This window comes from Chrysemys picta, chromosome 14, assembly GCF_011386835.1.
Source record: "Chrysemys picta bellii isolate R12L10 chromosome 14, ASM1138683v2, whole genome shotgun sequence".
NCBI lineage: Eukaryota > Metazoa > Chordata > Testudines > Emydidae > Chrysemys > Chrysemys picta.
The window spans coordinates 17,922,412-17,947,986 of NC_088804.1; positions in this window are offsets into that span (position 1 = coordinate 17,922,412).

Genomic DNA, 25,575 nt, shown 5'->3' on the forward strand with positions numbered 1-25,575 from the left:
AAGAGTCTTAAGGAAAGAGATGAGTCAGGACAGGGAGAACTGGGATTGCAGGAGTATTTTGTACTTCAGGGAAGCATGGGGAAAGGTGGGAGATGGAACAAATAGGCTGTCAATTGTCTGAGCAGAGGGGCTGAAGAGGGACACTAAGCAATATGCTAATATGGTGGCTGAGCATGTGGAGTAAGTCAGGACAGGAGTTGAGTTAGGGAGTATAGACTAGAAGCTGCGATTGAAAAGAGAAATTAAACCTGGGAATAGGAAAACATCCTGCATTTTCTTTTGATAGAGCAGCATCTATGAAGAAAAATGAAAGTCGGCACTATTCTTCACCGAGTAAAGTACTTCGTAATTTCACAGAAATGGGGTATAATAGATGGTATCTATATTAACCACAAAAGCCTACAAGATCTCTAGCATTTGGTTTCTTCCCAAAATCGGAGAGAAAAGATCAAATCCCTCTAGTGCAATTTGGGGATAAACAAACAAATTAAATAACAAGGCTTGGGAATACACAGCTTAATTTAGCAAACACTTAAATTAACTGTCCTACTATGAGAAAACCGGTCCTTTTGTGTTTTGTCGACATATTGGTAAATTCAGTTAAACAAAGAAAGGCTTACTTACGGCAGATGCTTAAACCAAAAAATAAGTCATTGTTAGATGAAAAGCTATATAAGAAGTGTGATGGAACAGAACAATTATGCTGTTAAGTGGAACTGCACTTCAACCAGAATTGTAATTTGTAATTTAGATTGCACTGAAATATTGCTGGACTTTAATTCTTTACTAGAACCAGAGGTGCACTATATCTGAACTCCCCAGGGGTCAAAATTCTTTCCTCAAAATATGTAGGTGGAACAAGTCAGGAGCATCTGAGGGCAGAATTTGAGCAGATACAGGATCATGAGATGAGAGAATAATAAAAATAAATGTATAAAGAAATATTTATGTATATAGATTAATTTGTGGAAGCCACACAAAAACATGACACTTCCAAAACACACAAAAAATACCTATCCAATACTAGGTATGCATGCACATTCATTAACTGCTCTTTTTTACAGTGTCCAATAATATTCTAGCTCTTCCAGATGCCTCAACAACCAGAGATCTCCTATCCACATATTTAGTGGTATTACTTTAATTACTGCAAGGGGAAATGGTTTTATTTGCAGTTTGCGCAGAATTAGAATATAAATTCCACAGCTGATTCTGGAAAACTGTCAAAGATTGATATAAAGAGCCACTCAAAGGTAATAGTAAATTAATCTGTGATTTATTCTTAACATAGTGAAATGATCAAAGACAGATACATGTTCTGAAATGTGCAGGGAGCCATAATATGTACTAGACCCTACTAATATACGGAATTATCAAAGACCTCCCAAATGACTTAAGTTAATTCAAAATCCCTTGTTCACAATTAGACTGTTATCTTAAAATCTGCCATTTGTTCCCTACTATCACATCTATACAGAGAAACTAGCATGCAATGCATTAGGAAAGACTATGATTACCAAAACCTTAAATCTTTCGCTTCTTCTTCTTCATCCTCTTTTTTAAAATAAGAATGAATCTGTTTAAAGAGATATATTTTCTTTCATGTGAGCTTGATGCTGTCTCATCTAATTCCTGATGTTTCTTCCATTGTACGGTGAGATGTCCTTTGAGGAAGAAAAACAGCTTGTGTTTTGATAACAAAGACGAAAAGAAATAGTTGCTTCTCTGTTTTCAAAGAGACAAGCTGTTTTTATTTCCTCTGAAGAAGCTCATTACAATATGATGGGCAAAATGTCAGGAATAATTAAGTGCAAAAGGTGGTATAGAGAGAGGACACTGGAAACAATGCCTCTTTTGAGAAGACATTTCACCCACCCCAAAATAAGTCATCTAACATGACTTTATTATAAAATTTTTAAAAAAGAAAAAAGGAAAGCATCTAAAATGCTCCAAGAGCAGTATGGATCAATATTGGAGATTGTGTGAAATGTACTGTTAACATTTTTTTTCTTTAGTGAAAAGAAAGTTAAAAGAATTTGATGTAAGAACAGAGACCGCTGCAAGACAGTCATCACATACACACAAAACCAAGCTGTTTGCACTTCACAGAAGGAGCAAAACTGTGTGTAAAATTCAAAAGCCTTTGGACTTTCCTCAATTCTATATTGAGAAGGTCATGCCTTCCACCACCCCAGGGTCAGTGCTGTAAACATCAGCCCATCAAGATAAGAAGGTTGAGGCAGATGATATTAATTACCTGTTCTTTCAAGTCATCCCTGTCTCACATCTGGTTTCCTCTTTGTAACATTCATCTAGGCCAATAAAACTGGGGGGCGGGGGGGCAACTACTTCAGCAGCCATAGATTTTACTGGGTTACTGATGGCGCACAGAGGCTTAATGTACCACACAAGCACACATGGAGAGTACAGTACATCATTTCTGAGTGCAAAATAGTCAGTGTATAATCCTGTAAACTGAAGTTTATATGAAACATTTAAAAGTAAATCTTAAAATTAACACTGTTTTGGTTGGAATCCATCATATATCTTTTACTGCTTTTCACTGAAATTAGAGGGGGAAATAAGACATATCACAGGTAGGTTCTAGACATGTTCCCTAAACTATGATCTTAAGAGTTTCGACATGTGCAGTTTTAAATAACTCAAGTAGCAGAGTTTCTATGGTTCTATAGTCTTAACAGACCTCACTGTTGGGACTTTTTTTCCCTAATGTTCTGGCTACATTTTTCTTTGCTCAATTTTCATCCCATCACACAAGCTGCCCTTTAGACCATCCACATAGTAATTCTTCTCCTTTCTTGGTTTACCCAAACTGTACATATTTAAGTCTGTCTCTGTCAAATGGCCCCTTGAGTGATTTTTATTGCTTGACTTTGAATTTAAGGAAAATTTATAACACATTTTTCTGGTGTTGAACAAGAGTAAGTTAAGCTCAAAGTATTTAGGGACTTGGTTCAGATAACCAACCAAAAGGGTTTTGAGTTAAAGCTTTCAGAAAAATCTAAGGGATTTTAGACAAATTAAAATTTAGATTTTAATTGTAATTAAGATGTTTTTAAATCCTTTAGAATGCTTTGAAAATTTCAACCAGGATGTTTCCGTGACATATTTCTAAGCTATTTGAACCTCCTAACTCTGCAAAACTGGGCAGTGAAATATCCAGTAGGGCTGAAAATAGAGCTGAGTGAACAATGATTTTTTTTGTTTGGTAGCTGAAGTGAAACTTCTTTAAAAAAAAAAAGTTGGGATTTTTTGTGTTTGTTTCAAACCAAAAGTAATGTTTTCAATTTTTCCTCACCAAAACAAAAGGAAAAATTTTGTTTGGGTTTAATGAAACGTGTTGAATGTCTATTTGAAATAAAATGTCAAAACTGTTCATTTACGCATTTCCAAAACAAACTTTTGACATTTCTGAATTTTTTGTTTTCAGTATTTTTCCAACCAAAACTATTTGCTGAATTCTACCCAAATTCACAAATAGTTTTAGTGCCCTGAAAAATTCAATTTTTGGCAAATTTACTATTCTCCAAAAAAATTTCATTCGGCTTGTAAACCAATATTTTTTCCCCGATAGCCATGCTCTGAAACATGGGGCAATAGAGTATTTCAAAGAAAAGGTCACTGGCATTTTTTAATATGGGCAAAACTATGAACTTGGGTCTTCTACAGGGGGGCCCGGACCACCAGGCTACACAATCATTCTCACACACTTTCTTTCTCTGGCACAATGAAGTAGAACAGCATCAACAGGAGAGATTGAGAGATGCCCACAATCGCCTATTCGATAGCCCACAGGTTCATGCCCTCACCTACCACCTGGGAGACCCAAGTTCAAATTCCTCCACTCCCACAGGTAGAGGGGGGAAGTGAACCTACTTCTCCCACATCCCAGGTGAATGAATACTCTACCCACTGAGCTAAAGGTTATAAAGGAGATGGTGATATCACTCCAGCTGTTTTGTGAACGGCAAAAATAAAGCTGAAACTATTTGGCAAATTTCTGTCAAATTCATGAATAGTTTCAGGTCAACTGAAACTGCACATTTTTTGGTGTATAAACTATTTGTCTAAATAATTTCACCAAGCTTTCTTTGTATTAAGTGTCCTTCCTGATGAATTGCTACGTCTTTCCACTTATTTCACCCAGCTCCTATATTCTCTGCCATTAAACTGACTTTGCACTAAAGGAATCAGTCTTGACTGATCTTTTTCTCCAATATTTATAATTCTGTCCCTTAAGAACAGGTCATTGCTTGATATAATTGTGGGTGGGGGCATATTTAAAGAGTAAATAAGTTATGTCATTGTCTCTCAGCTGCTTAGACAGTATTAAGTAGAAAATCTAACACAGATGCACAAAAACATCAAGCACACGCAGTATTTTAGAAAGTTACAGTGGAACAGATTTCACAAATACTTCTGTGCCAAAGGCTTGCAAAATACTATGGACAAAATTATTCTCGCAGTTACACCTGCGCAACCCCATTGACTTAAGAATTATTTTAGCCCATATATTATTGCCAGTGACTTTTATTCACTTCCAAGTATCATCTCATTCACATTAGTGGTACAAACTGATGTAGAAAATGTAGTGAATGAGGTTGTAGAGAATGTAAATGTGCAGCAAGGCAGCCAATAGTAATGGAACATCAGCCCACCCATTAGCAGTACACAGGGTTTACAGGGGAATACTATTATCTACAGAGCAGATGGGAAGGAATTAGCACTCACATTAAAAGGATATGTAAAATGGAACAAGAAATAATAGGCTAGGACAAAAGATTCCAATGTTTCGTTCACCAGCATGACACCTGTCTCATCCCACTCCTATGTCCCTGAGATTAAGAAAGGCTTTTAGAGCAGAGATGGGCTTGAAACAATGTTCAGACCCAAATTTTCCAAAATATCAGGGGTATTTGGATAGGAGGTTTGGTGCAAGCCCATCTGTAATTTAAGAGGAAGGACAATCTAGAGATTAGAGCACAGGATTGGGAATCCAGAAACTGACTGTCACAAACTGGTTGTGTGCCTTTAACAGGACACTAAACCACCCTGTTTTTCTTTTCCCATCTGTCAAATGGGGATAATACTTATCTCCTTCCATCCCTTAGCAAGTTGGTGTGAGAATAAATCTGAAGTGTTTGCAAAGTGTTTTGAACTTGTAAAATGTTAAGTGCTTCTCACATGCCACAGTGCAGCTTCCTGGCCTAACCACTTTCCAAAAGAAAACACAGTTCTATGGTTATTTTTAAAAGGTAGTCTGTGATTTATACTGGTATGTCATGGTCCTGGGCTAGCTAGAGAATGTAGGAACAGCCAAGCCACAGCTAAAGAATATGCTTAGGAGTATGACTTAACTCTATAAACCACAACAAAACAAACTATTGGAGTGACTACAACTCACAGTTGTCCTGATGCTATTCACCTCTCTCAGGCCCCAAGTGATAATTAAGGTAACAGATCCCTTGGAAGTAGCACCATAAAAATACTAACTTGTTGGCAAGTCTTTGCTCATGCTCATTCCTTTGCTCATGCTCATTCCTGGATACAGACTCAACAACAGCAAAATCCAGGTTTGAAAATTCAACTATCCAGTATATGTGGCAATGTAATATTAGAGAAGTTAAATACTATTCTTGGACCACACGCTTATTACTGTTCTGATTTAATATTGTAATGCTATCCTACTTGTGTTTGATTGTATCCATACATGCAAAGATATCTGAGTAAGAGTCAAACTTTTCTCTTTTGCTGAAGGTTCATAAAAGTTATTTCTTATAATTAAATCACCTGATTGTCTATCTTGTTGTAGTAATGGAGCCAAAGAAATTTAATATGGTATTTAAATTAAGGTTCTCTCAAAATAGTTTATTTGTAGGTATTGTCTTCTTAAGCAATTCTAGGTCCTGAAGTTCTTATTCAGTTGTTACCCGAACACTTTACTCAGCTGGAGTCAATAGAAGTCTTGCCTGAATAACTACTGAATAAAGCTTATGACCAAATAAATCTGTTCGTCTTTAAGGTGCCACCGGATTGTTTTTACTGAATAAGAATTTTAGGTTGGAGGCCTTGCATTTCAGTACATGTTTGTTTGCAATAAAACGATTAACCTTTCCTCTAACTTTCCCCCCTTTCTTGCTCCTTGCACGTAACCACTAGCATGTAAGTAAAGCAATGAACAAAACACTTACTCCAAATGGTAAGCACATGGTGTCTCTTTTTGGAAGCATTTAAGAGAGAATCCAATTTATTCAGTAAATGATGTTAATAACTTTGCATTAAAATATTGGGTCCTAAAACATTAAATATATTCAGCATAAAAATAATGAAATCTAAAATAAACATTCATGCACTAACTGTGCTTCTAACATGATAATGAACATCAACAAAATCAATCCACATATTTATTTTCCTCTCACACAAGTATGATGCAACTCCATTTTTAACAGGTAAGGTAGGTAGATCAAACTTCGTTTCATTTTTATTTAGTTTAGACCCTGTTTCTGAAGATCAGGATTTGAATTCAGTTGTCTTGTTGAATGTTATTCTGCTAAATTATTATGGTAAACTCAAAATCTAAAACCAGCAAGTCACTGATGTGTTTCAGCAAATTTTGACAAATTAATAAAAGTGGCAAAAGAATTCAGTTGATGCAGAGTCTCAGTTTAATCGAAGAATAAAAAGAGAGACACAAAAGTTAAGCAATGGATTAACATTTATGTTTCTCTCCAGGATATTGCTCACACAAGCTGGATTCCTCATGTTGATAATGATAGATGCAGGTTCGCCCTTTATCTACAGCAAATCAACCAGGGAAAGCTGGCATTGCGTCTGTAGTATGTCTTTTAATGGCTAGATAGCAAATGTCAAAACTATTTGATCTGGTTTTATAAGTCACCTTTCAAGACTTTGTAAGATATTTTACACTTTGAAAAGAGATTAAAAACTTTTATGTTGAATTGGAAAAATAGAAAGAGCACATTCATATTCTTTAGGAAAAGGGTGGCTGACTGCAATGCACCATGACCATATGAAGTCTTAAACTGGCAGTTTAAATGTTTTATGTGCTGTGTATTTCAGCACACATTTGACATAGGCTTGGACAATAAAATACTTTCATAACCAAAATCACTAACAATGTGTTACATGTCCTGCTTAAGGGTTTTTGATCAACAACAAGGACTGTTTGATGACCTATGGAATGTTTAAAATTAATAGCCACTTGCTTGGACTGTCACAGAAATGAACAAGGAATAAAGATTCCCAAATTGTAGGCACCCATATGCTACCTCAGAAAAAAAACTAGGAAATTTCCAAGTGTTTAAGGATACGTCCTCACTACGGGGGGGGGGGGGGATGTCGATTTAAGATACGCAAATTCAGCTACGCAAATAGCGTAGCTGAATTCGACGTATCCGAGACGACTTACCCCGCTGTGAGGACGGCGGCAAATCGACCTCCGCGGCTCTCCCATCGACGGCGCTTACTCCTACCTCCGCTGGTGGAGTACAAGCGTCGATTTGGGGATCGATTGTCGCATCCCGACGAGACTCGATAATTCGATCCCCCAAGAGATCGATTTCTACCCGCCGATTCAGGCGGGTAGTGTAGATGTAGCCTAAGTGACAAAGTGACACTGTACAGGTTCCCTTTTGACTGGACTTTCCAGTTGAAAACTGAAAACTCTATTGCATGTTCCCTGGCATTAACAAGCTAAGCTGGAAGGACAATATGGTATCCATGGGCATAGTGGTACTGAACAAGACAGCTTATAGCATAACGTCAGTACTGGCTGTCAAACTGAGACTAAACAACCATACTACTGAACACGCAAAAGGGCACATTTCAGCTCCTGTGCGTCTCAAAAAACAACCCACACACACCTTATTTTTGCTATTTTGTTTAAAGTCACAGTAAAAGTAATAAGAGCCAAATAATTTACAGGGCCAAATGTTTTCAGCTACATCAGTGCAAACCCACTGGTTTTCAAAAGGGATTGCACCAATGTAAGAAAACAGACTTTGGCCTGGGAATATTACACATGGAGGAGTTAATTAGGAGTTAGAGTCTCAGCTGATGTAAAATTGTCAGAGCTCTATTAACATCAGTGAAGCTATGCTTATTTACACCAGCTGAGAATTTGGCCCTATAATTTGAAAAGGACTTCACCTAGATAAGGCCTTTAATCCCCCTACTCAATAAAGACTGTGACAAAATGCACCCCTGTATACCCACCACTGTAATAATCTTTGTACCAAATAGGCTTTGTAAGGTCACCTTAGTCCGGCTTGTCCTTGTCCGTCCCTCCGCAAACCATGGTGTTGAAGTGACACCATTCTATTTTGTTGCGAGCACGTTCTTTCCATTTCTGGCCAAAGAGTTTTGTCATGGGAGTGTTTGCAGTCTGCCCAGCGGTCGCTTGTGGTCTCTGGGGATCCAGTCACTGATGTGGGTTCTCCGCCTATTGTCTTGCCTGCACACTACATGACTTGCCCATCTTCGCTTCACCTTGTAAGATATCTCATGAAAACTAACAACTTGCTGCTCAGTAATAGCATGGTAAAATGTACGTAGCAACATTATATGTAAAGTTATAAAGATAAGCTGAATTTAAGTCTGAAATGTGTTTACCAGACAAGTCTGGGGAGTGAGTGAACCTGTTTCACGATGACAAAGGACAAGCTGACACCTCTATCCAAGTGTCATCAAAGTTGTTGGGCGATTTCCTGGATTGTTCAGGAGAGGGCTGGACAGTGCAAAAAACATGTTTTGGGGGGAAATCCAGGATTGAGAGTGTGTTGGGGTCACCCTACAAGTGGTAACCAAGGCTGATGGAAGCCAGTGTGTGACTGATGTATGGCTGACCAGCTGCAACTATACATAGGGTATCACCTGCATGCTGGAAGGCTGTTTGTGGGTGGCCCAGGTGAGAACTACAACAGCTAAGTATTGTGAGGCATCCAAGTTTGCAGATCGGGGTAAGACAGCCCCTCACTGGTCTGAGTGCACCCCAGAATGTCATAAAGACAACATATGGGTCTTTATTTAGGGCCTGATATTTCTACTGGCTTCAGTGAGCTTTGGATCAAGCCTTTGATAAAAAAAATTTGTTGGCAAGTCTGGGTAAATAGTAGATCCAGAAAGGCTTGAATGCACAGATAACTACATTGCTGAGACATCTATGTGATGTAAATACTATGAATGAAAAACAGTATTCATTATACTTGCATACTTCTTCTATAAACATATCTCACATCACATACAGAAGCTAAGCAGCAACAAACCAGGAGGTAGGGGCTCAATGTATATTTAAATTTTGCTAAGGTGTACATGGAAAATGAGCAGGTAAGTCCCTATCAGAATCCAACTGCACTTGAGAATTTTCAAACAGAGGGTGTTTAACAGCATAAAACCTATTCATCCTCTAAAGTAAGGCGGGTGTGGCCATCAATTTAAACTTATTTTCAAACACAGGAGCAAAAGTTATGTTCCAAGTGAGGTAATGGATCTTCACATTTGAGGAATTACAAGTTATTGGAAATACTGTTTCTAACTCTTGGCTTTCCAAACTTTGGAGGGTTTAGATTGCCTTTGCAATGAAGTGGTACAGAGTTAAAAAGTCAAAATCCTAAACACAACCATGACAAAATACATTAAAAACAGAATGTAAACCATATGCAACATACAGTTATAACAGGAACACTCCATGTCTGATTCACTGGCACATACACAGTACTTTGTCCCATAATAAAGTACACATCTTTGAAGTGAACTCCAAATTCAGTTTACTATGCGTTTCAAAGCTCAAACAAATCTGTAAAGGCTGCCAAATCTGCCTGTATAAAACACCACAATCTCTTATGTATTAAGACAAATCAGAGAGAGGAAGAGCACTATCTTTGCCCTTCTAATAGGGTATACCTACAAAAGTGTTAAAAATTAACTCTATTTGGAGGAACAAGTATTTTACATGTATTAGGAAAATAAGGCCAAAAGGCTGGATGATGCTATAGTAAAGGCACTGCCTGAGACTTGAGAGATCTCGGGTCAATTCTTGGCACTGCCACAGACTTCCTGGAAGACTTGAGCAAGTCATTTAATATCTCCATGGCTCACTTTGGAAAAGTGGGATAATAATGCTCCCTAATTTGCAGGGATGTTGAAATGCTAACCTCATTACCATTTGAGAGGCATTCAGATATGGCAGTGACAAGGCCCATACAAGCACCTAGACAGAAAGAAACTATATTTGTGAGAGCTAAATACGATTTGGGAGAAAACAATGTTCATAGTTTGATTTGAACAACAGTTTGATCTCAGCATCATTTAAAAAATGCTTTCAAATCTGTTACTAAATATTCTTCTTTGTTACAAAGGCCATTGTTTGAATAAAGAAGGGAGGTGAGCTTTTGGAATTTGTTCCCATTGTACAGAAGAAAGCACAGATAGGAGGGACAGGCATACTAATTATTATTATTAATAATGAATGCTTAGCACTGCTAAAGCTCTTTTCATCGATAGATCTAAAAATTACTTTACAAAAAATGTTATTAGTTACTACTGCCCTTATTTACAGATGGGGAAAGACGTAGAGTTTTGCTGCAGGTCACACCAGTTTGTTACTGTTAAGCCTGTTTATTAGGGTAGTATCTAATGCCCAGCCAGGAATAGTGCCCCAGCAGTGCACAAACACAGAGTAGCAGACAGTCTCTGTCCCAAAGAACTTACAATTGATAGCAAAACATGTGCTAGGCAGGGCCGGCTCCAGGGTTTTTGCCGCCCCAAGCAGCCCAAAAAAAAAAAAAAGCCGCGATCGCGATCTGCGGCACTTCGGCAGCAATTCGGCAGGAGGTCCTTCACTCCTACTGGGAGTGAGGGACCCTCCGCCGAATAGCTAGACATGCCGCCCCCCCTCCAGAGTGGCCGCCCCAAGCACCTGCTTGCTAAGCTGGTGCCTGGAGCCGGCCCTGGTGCTAGGTGCCTACATTTCCTATAAAGAGATATTTGTTTCTTTACATGTGATTCTTGGTCCCTAAATGAACTCTCTGGATACATCTGCACTGCAATAAAAAACCCACGGCTGACCCGTGCCAGCCAACTCGGGCTTGCAGGGCTTGGGCTGTGGGGCGGTTTCATTTCTGTGTAGACTTCCAGGCTTCTGCTGCAGCTCAAGCTCTAGTACCCTCCTACCTTGAAGAGTCCTAGAACCCAGGCTCCAGCCCGAGCCCAGAAGTCTACAGTGCAATGAATCGGCCCTGCAAGCTCGAGTCGGCAGGCACGGGCCAATTTTGAGCTTTTAACTGCAGTGCAGACATACCCTTAGAGGAATCCTTTGAAAAATGTAGCACTTGGAATCAGTGGAGGTCAAACTAATCTGCAAGGAAGAGTCTCGTAGCGCGTAGTCATTGGAAGAAGTACTGATTAGATAGTTTACATGTGACAATATCTCTCAAGAGTCCACAGCAAAAGAGACAAAAGCCAAAAGGGAAAGCCTAGAAGATAAAGCCCACCGCCCTTAAAATTACTACTATTATTTACAATGCAGCCGTGTCTAGAGGATCCTGCCCCAGATCAGGGTCCCATTGTTCTAGGTACTGCACAAATACATTGTGAGAGACAATCCTGGGCTCAAAGTGTTTATTATCTAATTAGACAAGCCAAATGGGTGAAGAGGAGAACAGACAGGCACAGAGAAGTGAAGTGACTTGCCCAAAGTCACACAGCAGCAGAGTCAGGAAAAGAACCCAGCTTTGAGTCTTGATCAAATGTCCTATCCATGGGACAACACAACCTCCAGTATTTTCAGATACCGGTGATGGCTTCCTTAAACAGTCATTGGAATTGATGAGATACAACAAAATAACCCGCAATGTGAAACTCTTCTTTTACACAGATGACGTAATTGACTCATAAGCCATTTTATGCCTTTCAAGAAACCAATCCCAAGTCTCTTGCAGGTTAGCCAATTATTACAGTTTGCACCTAGACTGACTGATCAAATTTTAGTCAATTTGAATTTAGAAGAGTGAGGTATTAAGCCCTGAAACTCAAAGCTCATAATGTACTGTCATTAGAAGACCCTTGTCAAATGCAATATACTGCATGCTTATTCTGCCATATCTTAGGTTCTGATTCATCAGAGCACTTGAATTCATTTTAACCATGTGAGTAATCCCATCCCTATTCACCAAAAGACTTACATCTAACTATAAGCACTGGCTTAAGGCTCAGCCACTTCAATGGCACTACTCATATGCTTAAAGTTAAGCATATGCTTCAGTGCTTTGCTGAACTGGGCCTTAATTAATGTGACCACGTGGAACAGGATACAAGAGAGACTGTGCTGGAAGGATTAACTCACTGAGGACTCCTGGGTTGTACTCCCAGGACTGTCACTGGCTTGATCTGTGATCTTAGATATATAAATTTACCTCTGTTACCACATATTAGACCTCTAAACTGGATAATAATAATAATCCTGGCTATCCTGGTGTGAGGCTTAACTGCTAATGTTTGTAAATTCCATAATTGTATAAAGAGGCGTTTTAGTGGTAGTTGTAAGTAGCAAAATAAACCATGTCTGAACTCCAGTTTGGTGTAGGGGTTGGGAGGAATAGTTTACATTTGTACTGCCTGCATTTATTTCAGATATAGTTCAGCAGTTCTCTATGTTTGAGGCTAAATTCTCAAAGCAGTGAGTGGGAGGTATATGCATAAATCCTGTTATTTGTTAACAGGCTTTTTGCACAGACCTCCCATGCATTTCTTTGGAAATTTAGTCCATAATCTCAGTGTGTGCCTGTGTCTGCTTGTAGGTGTAGACATGTCTGTCATAAAGCATTACTAGCCTACTCTTCCATTATGCCAAGTAGTTTTTCTTTTTTAACTGACAGTATTATGTTCAGTCTGTATGGTAGTTCTGCTTGTCAAGATATGAGTGCTTCTACATTTCATGCTCTGATTTCTAAGGTGTATACATATGGGAGGACAGAATCATTTAGATACACACCGGTCTTATTAAAAAGCTATCTTTTGCAATTATTTGACAGCTAATATGAAGTTACTGTATATTGACTCTGATTACTTCTCCCCTCCCCAAAAAATCATCAATTTAATACCATTTTTCCATTGGTCTCAAAATACTCAACCCCTAAGTATGGTGTTAAAAGGAGGAACGGCAAATTAAATATGAGAGAAGATTCTTCCTCTTTGTACATTAGACACACACACACAAAGATGAGACAAAAATAGATGGAAAATTTAGGGAAATAAAAATAGCTAGTTTAGCAAAGCCACATTACTGGATTAACTCAACTGCTGTGATGTTATAAGAAAATGATCTGTTTTCTCTGAATTGCAACAAGAAGTTGTGGCAGGAATCGTTTCTCCTATAATAATGCTTTGGAGGAGCTTAGTAGCTAATGTAATTTCATTTCACATTTTTATGTTGAGGATCCAGCACAACTGAGGTACCAGTTGTTGGGTCTCTTTTTCTGTTCTTTTTTCTTTTTGCAAGTATATTTTTATTCATTGCAGCTACATCCAAGCAGCCTCCAGTGACTTAAACAGCAAACTGCATCTACAAAGATGTAAGCGTTCCAAAATGTGGCTAGATAAATTAATGCTATACCATTCAATATTGCTCTTACATCTTCCTTTAATCAAATAATTCTGTAAATTGAAAATTCACAACATACTAAGGCTATTAGGTCCTTTGTAAGTAGTAGTTCTTAAATGAAATGGGTAGTATTGCCAACCTCACGTGTTCAGAAATCACAACCCTGGCCTCCAAATAGTCATGAAATTGGCTTAAAAATCATGAGAATTTTTAAAATAACATGTTGGGTTCTTTTTATTTGCCATAAATACTTAAGAGCCCAAAGGGTCATACTTTCAAACTCTTCTCTGCAACCATGAGGGTTTACTTGATTCCAGGAGCTGAGATTTTAAGAAAAAGACCACATATTGTGATAGTCATGAGAGTTGGCAGCCCTAAATGAAGAAGGATACATAATGTTCTGATCTTCTCTCCAGCCTCCATTCCACTGTCCTTATATTTTAATGTATTAGGACTTGATCCAAAGCACAGCGTAGCCAATGGGTTTTGGTTAAGCCCATTAGAAAGGGAACCAGGAACGAAACAAATTATGTATATGTAACCAAACGCATAATATGATCATGTTGTATCACTTGGAAGAGACCTCAGGAGGTCATCTAGTCATCTAAGCTCAAAGCAGGACCAACCCCAACTAAATCATCCCAACCAGGGCTTTGTCAAGCCGGGCCTCAAAAACCTAGAAGTATGGAGATTCCACCACCTCCCTAGGAAACCCATTCCAGTGCTTCACCACCATCCTAATATTCAACCTAGACCCCCACTGCAACTATTGCTCCTTGTTCTGTCATCTGCCACCACTGAGAACAGCCTAACTCCATCCTCTTTGGAACCCCCCTTGAGGTAGTTAAAGGCAGCTATCAAATCCCCCTCACTCTTCTTTTCTGCAGACTAAATAAGCTCAGTTCCCTCAGCCTCTCCTCATAAGTCATATGCCCCAGCCTCCTAATCATTTTCATTGCCCTCTGCTGGACTGTCTCCAACTTGTCCACATCCCTTCTGTAGTGGGGGACCCAAAACTGGATGCAATACTACAGATGTGGCCTCACCAGTGCCAAGTAGAGGGGAATAATCATTTCCCTCAATCTGGTGGCAATGCTCCTACTCATGAAGTCCAATACGTCATTAGCCTTCTTGACAACAAGGGCACACTGTTGACTCATATCCAACTTTTCGTCCACTGTAATCCCCAGCTCCTTTTTTGCAGAACTGCTGCTTAGCCAGTTGGTCCCCATGTAGCAGTGCATGGGATTCTTTCGTCCTAAGTGCAGGAGTCTGCACTTGTCCTTGTTGAACCTCATCAGATTTCTTTTGGCCCAATCCTCCAATTTGTCTAGGTCACTGTGGACCCTATCCCTACCCTCCAGTGTATCTACCTCTCCAGCCAGCTTAGTGTCATCTGCGAACTTGCTGAGGGTGCAACCCATCCCATCATCCAGATCATTAATGAAGATGTTGAACAAAACCAGCCCCAGGACTGACCCCTGGGGCACTCTGCTTGATACTGGCTGCCAATTAGATATCGAGCCATTGATCACTACCCATTGAACCCGACGATCTAGTCAGCTTTCTATCCACCTTATAGTCCATTCATCCAATCCATATTTTTTTAACTTGCTGGCAAGAATACTTAACAAAAGCTTTGCTAAAGTCATGGTATATCACGTCCACCACGTTCCCCATATCCACAGAGCCAGCAACTCCCCCCTTCCTCACTCTGCTCATTGGCATCCTCCACCCTATTTTGATTTCGTGATTGATCCTTCTACTCTCAGTCACTCAGTATATTCAGTGAAACTACTTACATGATCCAGGATTAAACATACAAAGGTTGTAGGCTCGGGCACTTTGACCATAAGCTACAAAGGACAAACACTTTTGTCACGGTCTAAAAAAAAGCAAGCGCCACCATGGCACTGTCTGAATGACAACATCTTACAGTATAATACAGTTTTGCATATCTCTAGCACCTTCTTCCTCGCAGTCTTCAAACAAACAAACAAACAAACATGAATACATTAAGCCTTACAACAACTGTGTTTATGGAAGGGAAGGGAATAGGTAGGCTAAACGGAGGTTAAGAGCCTGATCCAAATGGCACTGAAATCAGCTGAAGTCTTTTCGTTGCCTTTAATGGGCTTTGGATCAGGCCTTAAGAGACTTGCTTTGGGTTACAGAGAAAGTCTATTTTAAAGCCAGGAATAGACTCATTTCTTCTGTCTCCCAGTCTTAACCCTCATGGTTAGTCCATTTCAAGTCAACCATATCTCATCAGCTACATCATACCCTCAGATAAAAGCAGTATTAGAGTGTTATGCATTCACGTTATAAGTGGAGACATTTTCTAACTTGTTCATTTTGCTGCTTAATCCCTACAAGGGCACAAAACACTTCAAGTAATAAATATAGTGCCATATGGATGTGGAAAGATAAAAGACTCTATTAGGGAAATTGCCATGATCAGCGTTTCTGTAAAGAGAATATATTATCCATGGTGTTGTCAAAATAAAATAAGGGCAAATAAGGACAGAAAACCATCTGGTCAGATCTCATCAAAACAAAAGATCCTATAATGAGCTGCTAAGATCAATGGAGGAACAAGTTCACAGACCCGATAATCACAATAAATTATAAATAAAATGAAAAGAAAACTATGTAATATCCTTTAAAGTATTATTACAATTCAACTGCTTCTAAAATGCAAACAAAAACAAAATAAATTACCAAGAAAAAATGTTATAAGTATGCCTCACAGGATACAAACAGTTACACAAATATTTATCATTATGTCTTACACTCATGGATTTAGTGTTGAAGATTGCAAACTTGCCGCGTACAAAGAATTGAATCAGGGTCCGATTAATTAAACTCACTGTTGTGGTCAGCTGCTGTTTCATAAATATTTGTTTTAGGTTTGAGTTTTTTTGGTGTTTTTCTTTTTAATTCTACAAATAAAAAGCCCTGCTTACAACCCTACATGAAATATCAAAATAGCTTTGTCTTAAGAATCTGCTGGAGTAAAACATTTGGGTTCTGAGCATTTCTAGCATTATCAGGTTAGAACAGAACAAACAGACTAAAATCTGACATCAGCACTCTTCCCAGCAGGAAACACTACTTTTTTCATTAGAATCTTTGAGCCTGAGATCAGACACAGGAAAGATTAAAACAAATATGAATTTAATCAAGGGATTCTACTTTCCTGGTGTGGGAACAGGAACATGCTGACATAAAGAGAGGACCAAACACTAGGGTGTCTGAACCAAATCAAAGACTGCTTGCTTACCACTAACTGCTCAGATGATCCATATCATAACAACAAAAAGAAAAACAATTATTTATTCTTTTTGATGTTGCTGCTCAGAAGTAACTTCCTTTTTGAAGAGAGCAAGGTCAAAGCCAAGTTATTGTTTTTGCTTGAAACTTTGTCAGTGAGGGACTAAAAGTTATTAGGTATGACCTACTTCGGGATTGAGCATCTCTAACTTTCCCACTTCATTTCTTGCAGGTAGTAACTTAGAAAAAATGTTAATTGTAAGCGTGAACTGAAGCTACATCCTTATTATGGTAAATGAAACACATGATATACTGCAGAAGACAGGCTGAGATGGAGTATGGTCCAAGCACAGATCCTACAAAGTGCTGACCACTTCCTGCAGTTGGAACTGAGGGTACTCAACATCTTGCAGGATTGGACACGAAAAATCAGGCCATTTTTCTAATGCGTTGCAGACTTAACTTGATATGGAGATTGGGTGAAACCTCATTGAAACTGGAGGGCAAGAAAGAGCTACCCTTCATTCGGGATAAATGTAAGAAACATCTAAGCTTCTTTTTTGAGCAAAATAGCTAAAACAATAGGAGACCACACTGCAAGGCTAGTTTGAATGTCAGCTCTGTGGATTGCGGGAGGTTCACTGAGGACTGAATGAAAGGGCAGGGGACTAGGTATTGTTTGATGGACACGTCTATGACCAGAAGCACTCAGAAGCAGCAAGAGAAGAACTAGAGACAGTGGGAGAAGCACTTGTAGTCTGGCCCTGAAAGAAAGCAGAGAGCAAGCTTTTTAAGCAGACAGCTGGCTGCCTCCTGTTTGATTCCTATTGTGGTCAGGGAAACAGGGCTTTGTGTACATTATTTGTAAACAAACAGGATGCATCAGAGAAATACTTAACTCCTTCATCAGTTTCACCTTCTAACGGAAACAACCTGAAAGAGCCCCAAAATTGGCTAACCATTTGAGTCAAAAGGGGTAACATTGTACTGAAGGCTTCTGAAATACATGGAGACAGCCAGTGCCTCCATGGAGGCCAATGATAGACTGACTCTGCTCCAAGTCCAGATCCTGGAAAATGCTGAGCTCCTCCTACTGTTGGAAATTAAGTGCTCAGCACCTTGCAGGCCTGGGGAGAGAGAGAAAAATCAGGCCACTTTTCTAATGTGTTGTAGACTTAAATAAATTTACATCAAAGTAACTCTTTCACCACTAGTGAGCGTAACTAATTAAACAAACTAGTCTGATGGGGAAAAAAAATCTGAAAAAAATATTTGGTGACTTAATATTTGGTGTTCTACACGAACAGTGTGCTCTGCCTTGTACTAGACCAGGGGTCGGCAACGTTTGGCACGTGGCTCGCCAGGGTAAGCACCCTGGCGGGCCGGGCCAGTTTATTTACCTGCTGACGCAGCAGGTTCGGCCGATCGCAGCCCCCACTCGCCGCGGTTTGCCGTCCTGGGCCAATGGGGGCGGCGAGAAGCGGCACGGGCGAGGGATGTGCTGGCCGCCATCCCAGGCCAATGGGGGTGGTGGGAAGCCGCGGCCAGCACATCCCTCGCCCGCGCAGCTTCTCGCCGCCCCCATTGGCCCGGGACGGTGAACCGCGGTGAGTGGGGGCCGCGATCGGCCGAACCTGCCGCGTCAGCAGGTAAATAAACTGGCCCGGCCCGCCAAGGTGCTTATCCTGGCGAGCCGCGTGCCAAACGTTGCCGACCCCTGTACTAAACACAAAGAAAGACAGTTTCTGCCCCCTAAGGATTTATATGTTAAATATATATTAAAAAATGAGCTCAAGAGCTTTACATTTTCATAGCACTGGACAAATATTAAAGCTCCTTATATCCCTCTTAAGTTTTCTTATCCCCATTCTACAGATGAGGAAACTGAGTTGGTAGTGAAGTGATGCTCTCCATGCACAACAGCAAATTAGCATCTGATGTGGAAATAGAATTCAGAAAGTTTGTGGTCCCCAGCCCAATATTCAGTCACCTAGACCACCGTGACTCTGCAACACTGCAATTAATACAGGCCTGATTTTCAGAGATACCGAGCACACGGACTCCAGATGGTGTTACTGGAGACTACAGGTGCTTAGCACCTCTGACAGCCTTCAAGTCAGCAAAGCCCAAGGATTAAGCACATGAGCATTCCCATCGACTTCACTAGTATTACTCATGTGTAAAGGTGAGCAAATGACTATGGGCTTTGATGAATCGTTGCCAAAATTAGGCCTTATTTCTAAAAAGCTCATGAGAGCAGGAGATGTCTTCTTTTGTGTTATTTGCAGCAAATTCATATTCAGAGTTTAACAAATATATATATTTATTAAGTAACTTTAGATAATTATAAGACAGTCAATCACAGGCCACATCTTGTTCCCATTGACTTCAGTGGCAGCCGGATCAGAGCCCATGGCTATTCATATTTGTATTACAATAAAAATAAACAGAAATAATAATCTATTGGGCCAAACTCTGGTCTCAGTCGCAACTGAAATCAGCAAGATTACACAGGTGTAACCAACATCAGAATGGCTCCCACCCTGCATAAAGATATAACAGTTTAAGATCATTTCAGGCAGAAGGCAGACTTCATGTGACACACTGTACTTAATGCCAAACTCAGATCAGCACACTCTATGGCAAGTACATACTTAAACAAAATGAATCCTTGAGAGAGCAGGATCTAATATTTCCCTGTTACTAATAAATGCACTAATCCTTATACAGCATTTGCCAGCTAATTAATTCATGAACCTATAAATATTAAACATGGACTATTTTACAACTCCAGAGCAATACATCAAAAATGATATCATAGGAAACATTAAAGATTTTTGTTTGAGATAAAAAGGCTTGACAAACAAAAGGAGCACAATGCTGACAAGAAGACTTGTAGGCCCTTGGAGACAGAGCAAAGACGACCGGGTGAGAGAGAGAGAGGATGCCGTTAGGAAACTCTGCATCTCCTTTACTTCAGTGTTCATCAGGGTCAGGAAAGGTAAGGCCCCAAAACAGAGGTCTTTACAGAGAGCGAAAAATAAATCAGTAAATTTGGGAGAGCTTATTCACAGGCTGTTTCCGAACTAGGGAGTCTGCAGCATGAAAGAGAGAACCATGTACCGATAACAAGAAAAAAAGTGCAAGTGCTAATAGCAAAGAGTGGGAACTTCTTACCAGCAAAAGGAAAGGCAGGGACATGAAATCAGCATGCTTGTTTGATCATGGGCAGGGGTTAGACAGATTGTATGTGGTGAGACTGTGCACCAGAGGCCATGTCTTTCTGTCTGTAAGCTAGACAGACAGAGAGCTAGAGGGTCTGTCTGAACCCAGCATCCCAAATAGGAAATCCCCTTTGTCTTCCTCACCCCTGTTTCCTTTCACTTCTTCATCATGAGGGATACTACACTGGTGATCAGAACGTGAGCGCTACCCATGGAGCAACTAACCCAGAGAACAACCATGGGTATGTCCAGTAGAGAAGCTGCCAGAAACAAAAATAGGGCACCACACAGAAAAACCATCCCCAAGATGCTTTGTGTAAACAGATCACAAAGCAGGGCTAATAGTAAGTAATGGATTTGAAACCGGCCCAGTGCACCACATTTGGTTCAAAGCAGAAAGGTTGCTGGAAAACAAATGCTGATTTTCAAGGGGCAGATGCTCTGCACTTTCTGAAAATCAGGCCCCTGTGTAAGTAGGGTCTGAATGAGTTCTTCCCTGACAGCTAGCTCGGAGTGGGAGAGACTTCAGGAGCAAACTGTATTTACATGAACTCATCTACTCTGCCAAGATATCCAGCAGATAGAGCTGTGTAGCTCAAAGTGATCAACTTTGGCTGGTGTTGGGTTACAAATCACTTTAGTACTGAATGCAGGGGAAGTGAAATATTATCGTGTCTTTTTTGTATGAATAAAGGGGAGCAGAACTGTGCTTAACCTGTCCCAAATGAGGGGGTCACCCTCAGCTGAAAGGACCTCATTAAGCCAGGGGCTCAAATGCCAGACCCCTGTGAAAGTATGGGGGGGGTACCCTCCCCAGCCAGGAGGTGTGGCCTCTCCCTAAGGGTCCCCCGTCTGGTACTACCTGTTTCTCCCACTGTTCAAAGAGCAGCAGAGAGGGACGAGCGGATGGCGGGGCGTCCAGCCAGCATAGGTGCTCAGAGGGTGGAGCAAGCAAGGTGCTTTCTTCCCCAGGTGGGAGGTGAACTCACACAGATGCACCCCTGAACCCTGGATCCTCAGTGACCAAAGGACAACCACTGTGAGTGGGGTACGGTGAGGGAGCAGAGGGGGGCACAGAAAAGGAACTTCTGGGTATAGAACTCAAGAATATGAGGCAGAAGACTCTGCCCCACGCACTCTGGGGTGGGTGTCCTGAGTTTTATGATTATGAATCCTGCTTGTGGCATTTTCCCTAATTAATATTGGGTGACTTCCCTCCTTTCATTGAAAGTTTCATTGCTACACTCAGACTCTGTGCTTGAGAGTGGGGAAGCATTGCCTCTCAGAGGCGAACTGGGGTGGTGTGTAATTTTCCCAGGTTACTGGGTGGGGGCTCGAGCTGGTTCTGTGTTGTATTGTTGAAAAGGAACCCCTACATATTGAACCCAGCTCTGGTTGCTGCCGGCTCCACCTGGCAGAAGGGTTACACCTATAAACCGTCTGAATTTAGGCACCCAGAATCACAAGTCACTTTTGAAAATATAGGTCATTTTGTATATATTTTGTCATGCAAAGCAGCCAGATGAGACAACAAATACCATGCTAATCGGATGCCATGTGCTGGTTTGCTGGGATGCACAGCTAAACAAACTCTCTGACTGTCCTATGAAGATGAACATTTGGAGTCCCAGCCATGATACTCGTTCAATCTAATAGACACTGCCTGTGTTTTTGAAATATCAATTGCAATGAGGAAGCCACAAACTACAGCACAGCAATGTTACTGAAGCAGTATTTACATTGTACATGGCAGCAATATCTTGTACTGAGCCATAACCCATAAGGCAGGGGTGGGCAAACTTTTTGGCCCGAGGGCCACATCTGGGTATGGAAATTGTGTGGCAGGCCATGAATGCTCACAAAATTGGGGTTAGGGTGCAGGGGGGGGTGAGGGCTCTGGCTGGGAGTGTGGGCTCTGGGGTGGGGCTACAAATGAGGAGTTCAGGGTGCAGAAGGGGGCTCCAGGCTAGGGCAGGGGGTTGGGGTGTGGGGAGGGGTTAAGGGCTCCGGCTGGGGGTGCAGGCTCTGGGGTGGAGCTGGGGATGAGGAATTTGAGGTGCAGGAGGGTGCTCCAGCCTGGGATTGAGGGGTTTGGAGGGCGGGAGGGGGATCAGGGCTGGGGCAGGGGTCTCATCCACAGGCGCCACCCCTGCAGCTCCCATTGGCCGCAGTTCCCGCCAATGGGTGCTACGAGGGCGGCGCTTGGGGCAGGGGAAGAATGCGGAGCCCCTGGCTGCCCCTACGTGTAGGAGCCAGAAGGGGGACATGCTGCTGTTTCTAGGAGCCGGGCGGAGCAGCCGCCGACCCCGCGGAGCAGCCCCAGATCCCGCTCCCCAACTGGAGCATGAGAGTGAGTCAAGCCCCAGACCCCACTCCCCAGCAGGAGCTTGAGGGCCGGATTAAATCAGCTGGCGGGCCAGATGTGGCCCGCAGGCCGTAGTTTGCCCACCCCTGCCATAAGGCATGTCAGCAACTGGACTTGTTTACTTTACAAAGATCTTTACCAAAGATCTCTCCCCATGGCAATCATTGCTGGTCAAATGCTTCGGCAATACTCAAAGCTTCAACAGACTCAAATGCTCCAGAGCACAACCCAGCAGATTCTGAGAGACATCCCTGGAATCAACATAAGAGACAACACCTTGATATAAGACACTGGTTACCCCTAGCGCATCTGTCTACCTGCATTGGGAAGCACCCTCCCAACTGCTGTGTACACTTACCCATAGAGGGGCATTTACCAGTGTCAGACCGACTGAAGATTCTCCTGGGGCCAGGTAGGTGGGAACTTATTCATGCACTACTGCTCTGGCTGGCCAAAGAAAGAGTTCTCAGTGAGGAGAGGGGGGGAGACTCTGCCTCTCTCTGTGAAGCAGGGCCAGCATTTGAGGTGGTGTTTTAGTGTGCACTAATGTCCAGAGTGCCCCTTTGCAAAGGTGGTGTCGCCCCACAGGGCTCTGGCGGCACAATGCAGAGCTGTGGGTGTATCCCTGCCTCTGTTTCGCCTAATGAGATTTCAACAAGTTCAGTTCAGCTTTTTATGCATTTAACTTTGCCCCTTCAGGGGTCTAATTTATTTAATCAAAGGCCAAACAGACATGCAAGCAAGTCTTCACCCCTGAAGGGCCCCCAAGTTAATCTTAGTCAGTCTGTCCCCACCTGTCCTTCTCCTCCATCCAGGCTCTTTACAAGTAAAGTCCTCTGGACCCAAGACCCTCTTCTGGAGACAGTCCTCCTGCCACCACCTGGGGAAGGGTTCCTTCTCTGGACTCAGGGCCCCTGCAAAGGTCATCCACCACAGCTCTTCTCTAGAGCAGCATATAGTTCCCCAGGGACCTGAATCTCCTGCCACTGTCTGGTAAAGTCCTTTTGCTGGGACCAGGCCTGCCTAGGTGCTTTGCCACTGGTAGCCCTTCCCTTTTGGAACTGCTCCCTCCAGTAGCACCTTTCCCAGGTCCCCTTTTTGGTGAATTCTCTAACCAGCTCCCCTGAGAAGTCCCTCTCCTCAGGAGCATCCTGTTTTCTGGAACTTCCTGACTGAGCCCTCAAAATCCTATTAGGCCTAGGTCTTCCTTAGCTAATTAACAACCAGCTAGGCAATTAACTATTCACAGATGGATCTGAGTTGGCCGATTCTCCTTAGCGTAGCCGTAGCTTGTCTCAAGTAGGCTGGGTGCCTGCCCCCCTCAAACAGCCAGTCACCGCATGACAGAAGGATTCTTTCCAAAATGGGAAAGATATCCCTCAATGCATGGCTCACATGAAGCACATATTCCCTCTGTTCATGTCTACATCACCCTGTTGGCCATCTTGCCTGTCCTGTGTGGTAAAAATATGCTCACAGTGTAAGAAGCCAATCAGGATTACAAATGCTTCACAAAAGGAACCCAAAGTATGTGGGTGAGTGAGGCGACGAATACAAAGGGGAGGAAGAAAAGTTAAACTGCTGTTAATAGAAAAGGTCACTTACAATGGAAAAACAACAGGAAAAAGGGTCTGCTGTAACAGAGGCCCTGAACCCACTGCTGGCTCTGAGGTGTGAAGGCTGAATTCTGAGGACCTGCAGCAAGAGGGCATGGTTTGCAGGGTGGCTTACTTAACTGACACCTCTGGACTACCTTCCTATCTGCACTGCAAGCAGTTATGGAGGACTATCAGACATATTCCTTAAGAACACATTTAGGCAACTTAAAAAAAAAAATTCCCCACATCCTTGCTTGAACATGTTTCTGTAGGGTGGGATCCAGACATCTTTCCTTAAAACAGGTCTATTGTTGGTAAGAAAAAAAGACTTCTGCAATAACTACCCAATTGTGAAATTGTATGAACACTTTGACACCTATTTGCCCTACTGAAAAGACTCGTTTACCATCCCTTTGAAGAGCTGAATGTGCAAAATTTGACTGCATTATTTTTCCTTCAACAAAGTCTTTGTGATCTGTACTCACAGACTTCAGAAAGAGCAACAAATATTTTCACTTCGTTTTTTAAAAAAAGAAATCAGTAGAAAGACCTACAGAAGAGCATTATGCAGATATACTTGCAAAAGTCTAAAGATTATAGTAAGTAAAGTACAATAAATCATCTCTACAATATGGGTAATACCATATTTATATGGTTTGAAAATGCACAAGTTTAAAGGATAATATATAGTAAAATATATTCCATGTGATAAACTGAATTATTAAACTTGAAAATTTTCACATTATACAGGTCTGTCGCATCTTAGGCACATTTAACATGCGTGATTTCAGCTTTACGCGGTCGGCAAAAACAAAGAAAAACCAAAAAAAAGAGAGAAAAATAACAATTTAAATACTGTTTCTGTTGTGCGGGGGATTCCGCCCGCCATTATACTCAATGTAATTTTGATTATACGCGATTTTCGCGGAACGTAACCCCAGCGTAAGACAAGACAGCATGTTGTTTGTCCCATAGGTTGTAAGGAACACGTAGCTCATTCTATAGAGTGTATGGCCCAGATCCTGCACGAAAGACTATCTGCTTTGTACTATATCATACCCCACCCCTTGCTGCTGATGTAGGGGGAATGGTCCACAGAAAGCAGGGGTTCACCTGGAGCTTCCTTATGTTCTGGCAATCCTCTACTCTTGCACTGGCAGCTAGTTCAACTGTTCTGAGCTATCCAGGGGGTCCAGCACACTACACAGCTTACCTAGGATTGGTGTGCCCCCCCCCCCACACACACACACCATGCTGCAAGCGAAGGATCTGAGTTTAGATATCTGTATTACATACAAAACAGCTACATTAAAAGAACGTTAATGTTACAAAGTCAAATACTCAAAAGTTAGGAAATGCCAGAATTAAGGATGCATGTGCAACCTTAATTAAGCCCACTAGGTTTCAGGATATATTCTTTAATTACATAATCCATACTACTTTTTTCACAGGATCCCTGCCTCATTCAGTGCTGTC